Genomic DNA, 4,887 nt, shown 5'->3' on the forward strand with positions numbered 1-4,887 from the left:
CAGCATCTACACAGAGCTCCTCACAGACCTGAAGAGAGGAGAGAGAAAGCGATGTTCTTCTCCTCTTTCTTTGGTGCCAGAGAAGTATTTATAAGTTTCTGTGTCAGTACAAATCATTCAAGCATTATCTAGACTGATCCTGACCATACAACCCAACCAAAGACCGCGAGTGATTGTGATTTCTGTAAAGTCATTGTCCACCTGTTCAGTTTAACCAGGGGTGGAGCTCAAAATGTGTCATCTAGTGGAGCGATCTGCGCCGCTGCTGGACACGGCTGTCAACTGGCGGCACTCTGTTACACACAACACAGCACTTGTGTTCTGCAACACAAAAAACAACAAACGTCACCCAGAAGTTTGTCTGTTGCCTGTAGACAACTTTGAGGGGCGCCCAGTATGCTTTTGGAGGTGACTCCGTGTGACCTGAAGGGCAACCACCAGCACAGGATTTTATAGAGAGTGCGACTGACCAAACAGTGGCAGGTCCTGCATGATAGCGGCTGACCGAACCATTCGGGCGTACTGGGAGATGCTGAGAGACACAGCAACAACAGAAGGCCAGTCCAAAATATCTTTCAGCGCTTCCTCTTTGTTTGATCATCATCTACGTACAAACACATCCACAGAGTGATGTGAAGATCTTTCCTGCTGTAACGATAAAACTACCTGAAAACCATCTGTAGGCCGAGTCCTTTACTAGGTCTCCACAGCCAGAATCCCGGCAGCGACTTCATGTGAGGTCGTGGAAATCGGCGGGTTCTGGGCTTGGCGTCGATTGCGGACTCAGCGGCTCGCCGCAGTGTTTCCGCCGCGCTGATGAGCTGCAGCAGCACTCTTTGCCGGAGGCTTCTCATCCAGGTAGCCGTTCTCCTCACAAAGCTCTGGAGATCTTGGCAAGGCAGGCGCTCCGAGATCATGATGTATTGGCGGGACTGTCAAACCACTCCACGAGCTGCAGGACATTGGGCAATGGGCGATGCCAGTCATGTTACCTCCAGCGGCAGCCGACCGTATCCTTCCTGAAGGGACAAATGCTGCGTTATATCAGATGTGTTCAAACCAATGAGAAAGCAGAACAGATTCACTCACAACCAGTCTCCTCTGCGGCGTGACTTTAGATACATATTTGATGGCAACCTGTAGGCAGAACAAGCTCCTATAACATATACTGATCTCTCAATTCTTAGGCTTCTTGAATGAATAACAGAAGAAATGTCTTACTGGCAGTCCATCAGATCTGCGTGTCCCAGCAAACACAGGGCAGATCCATCTTCCAACAATGAACCCTTCACATATGTTCCTGTAACATAAGATCTACGAAAATGTCTCTGAGAGAAAACACATTGTAGTATCTAAAACTGTTCAGTAACAAGTCACCTGTAATCTGAGGCTAGTTTCTTTAATGTAAGTCTATTCTGACCTCACGAGGCGTTTGGCAGGTCTTCTGCATGAGGTGGATGGGCGCTGATCTCCTGACTGCCGCTCTGCCGCCTCTTCCTGTTAGTCTGATCCGTGACACAGAAACGCTCAGAAGGTAGAGGTGCTATAACCAGGCAGCTCTTGGCTGGTCTGGGTTTGGTTTGGCAGCGGTTCCTGGTCGTGGTCACAGGGCCGTCTCCCAATCTCCTGAAACAGCACTCCTGGATCTGGAGCAGCCTGAAGATGGAGTATTTCATCCATACAATAACTAAAAGGTCCTATTATATTAACCAAGATATCACATACCAATAACACAAATAAACAGCTGCCAGAATCTCAAAGCTTTACTCACCGTCTTTCACATATGGCAGGCCATTGAAACCTCACACCGCTCAATAAATCAAAAACAATTAAATAAAATAACTAGCTTCAAACTAATGAAATGAATGAACGAACAAATGGAAGGAGGGAGGACTTTAGGGCTCGGGCTTCCTGATGAAGACATCACATGTGATGTTCTGCAGAAGAAAATCTGACCTAAAGAGAGGATAGGAAATGACAAAAGACTGAGCGATCGCAAAAACAATACTTGAATAAATCATAGAGCAACGATAAGACACTTTTTGATTCACAGAGCTCGAATTCTATGCACATTTAGGTTACGTTGATGTGATTTTACCATCAGAGCACCTGGAACATGCAGCCTGCTCCAGCTCGCTTTGCTCCCACTTTCTCATCCTGAGCTTTCTCACTCTTCCCAGCTCTTGGCGAGAAGTGGAAACAGGCCAACCTCTTCCAAAACCTCCATTTTTTCCCTCATCACCTTCTTCTTCTCACTCATTCGCTATCTCCTCCATCTTCCTCAACAGTACCAGCACGCTGATGAGGATTTGCAATGTTGGACTGAAGTGGTGTACTTAGATGAGGTGTACACACACTTTGCTGGGTTTTTGCTGACCCATGAGTGGCACTAACACTGCTGTCTCTCAAACTACCCACAAAAGTAATATTGGAGTTTGTACACTTTTATCCTCTAAAGTTTGGCTTGCTTTTATCCTCTTTAACAATGTCGGCTGCTGGTCTACCTTTGAGTGCAGGGAGGACTCACTCGAGCTGCACTCGCTGGTGTCAGAGCTGGAGGCTATGGAGAAGCAGATCAGCGTTCTCCAGGTAAAGCAGGCCCAGCTCAGGAAGCGGATAGCTTTGCTTGAAACTTCCCGCTCTGAGGCCCGTGCTTCCAGGGTTGAGTCGCGTGCCACACTGCCCACCTCCCCATCACCTACGACTCGTGTGCTTCTCTGTCCAGGCTCACTGCAAGCCAGGTCCGGACAAGCTCGGGTGTCGTTCACCCGATGCCGGGGCACCAGGATCCCTCCTGGTTGCCTTGCCGCGGCGACCGCGAGCGAGCCGAGCCCAGAGCCTCCCCTCCGCCTGCCGCCGAGATCTCAACGCCCAGAACACGCTCGCCACCCTCTGCGAGAAGGATCCTGAGGCTGTCATCATCGGTGACTCCATGCGTCCGACATGCGTCGGCGCCACGGCGGTTAAGTATAAGGTTCGAACACACTGTTTTCCAGCGCTCATGTTAAGGATGTCTCTGCACAGGTGCGGAGAGATTGTGACCGAGCTCACGGCGCTGTTGCTGCGTGCAGCGGGGTGAGCGACATCCGGCAGCGCGCAGTCTGAGGTTCTGAAGAGGGACGTGAGGGAGCCTGGTGGAGGGGAATCCGCAGCGCCGGCGCCGAGCGCAGATCATCATGTCCGGACCGCTTCCGCGCTCCGTCATGGAATAGAAAGGTTCAGTAGACTTTTGGTTTCAATGAATGGCTGTCTTCATATTGTAAAAGAACAGAAGCTGCTCTTTGGTGATAATTGGGATTCTTTCTGGAAGCGTCCTAGGTTCTTCCGTGCGGATGGTCTGCATCCCAACCGTGCGAAACAAGCGTCTCTCGGACAACATCTCCACCACGCTACACTCCATTTGACTAGTAAGTAACGAATCACACGACAGCAGCTTTGACAATATGACATGTAATGTAAATGTTAGACCCGAGTATGATTACCCACATAGAAAACTGTGTCTGTCAGCGAAAAATCAGATATATCAGTAAATCCGCACAGGCCTCAGAAATAACCTAGTCACGATCAAAACAACAGTTAAAGCCGGTCAACAGCAGCAATATTTAAGTTTGGTCTCCTAAACATCCGATCACTGGCACCGAAATCTCGGCGCTCGCCTGCCTGACTGAAAAATGGCTGAAACCAAACGATTACATCAGTTTAAATGAGTCCAACTCCATCAGGTACTTATATAAGCACAGGAGCCCCGCCGGTCAGGTCGAGGTGGAGGTGTTGGAGCTATCTATCGTCAGGAGCTAAATGTTACTCAGAGAACTGGAATTAGCTATAACTCTTTTTGAACTGCTTGATCTTAATGTTGCGCTTATGGATGCTACAAAGAAATCTCTGTTATCTCTTTCTCTTATCTCTGTGTATAGACCACCCAGGACCTTATGTAGATTTTCTTAAGGAATTTGCTGATTTTATTTCAGACTTAATAATTAATAAAGACAGAGCACTTATTATCGGTGATTTCAACATTCATGTTGACGACCCAAAGAATACAATAGGAGCTACTTTCTGAATTTATTAACATCTTTTGGGCTAAAGCAAAATGTAATCGGCCCAACTCACTGCTGTTAAGCATACATTAGATTTAATTATTTGCATGGCATCGATGTTTTAGACCTAGATATCTTACCTCTAAGTGGCGCTATCACTAGATCATTTCCTTATATCTTATAAACTCTCTGTAAGTGAGATTAAACGAGCCAGCACCTTGTTACCAACTGGGTAGAACCATTATCCCAACCACTGTAGATAAATTGTACAAACAACCTACCAGATCTATCTGACCTGCTCACGCAAACCTGAAAGCAGATGATCTTGAGCAAATGACCAGCAGTATGTGCACAGTATCTTCACTCTTTGCACATTAGATACTGTCGCTCCCATCAAGTTAAAAAGATTAGAGAGAATAAAAGTGTACCATGGTACAATAGTCATACCACGCTCTAAAAACAGCTACTCGTTCACTAGAACGTAAGTGGAGAAAGACTAAGCTAGAGGTTTTTAGAATTGCCTACAAGGACATTATGTTACTTATAGACAGTCACTAAAAGCAGCCAGAAGCGAGCACCTCCGTAAAATCATTGAAAGCAACTTCAAAACAATCCTAGATTTTTATTTAGCACAGTGGCTAGATTAACAAATGATCGGTCAGCAACAGAGCGCTGCACACCCTCTCAGTTAAGTAGCAATGACTTCATACAATTCTTCACTAATAAAATAGATAATATCAGACTTAAAATAACAGAAAATCAACCCTTAACTTTGTCCTTTAGTCAGCCTCACTCAGTGCCAGCAAATTCAGTTACAGTGTTTTTGCAACCATATGACAGGAAGAGT

Source organism: Puntigrus tetrazona, chromosome 1, assembly GCF_018831695.1.
Source record: "Puntigrus tetrazona isolate hp1 chromosome 1, ASM1883169v1, whole genome shotgun sequence".
Classification (NCBI taxonomy): domain Eukaryota; kingdom Metazoa; phylum Chordata; class Actinopteri; order Cypriniformes; family Cyprinidae; genus Puntigrus; species Puntigrus tetrazona.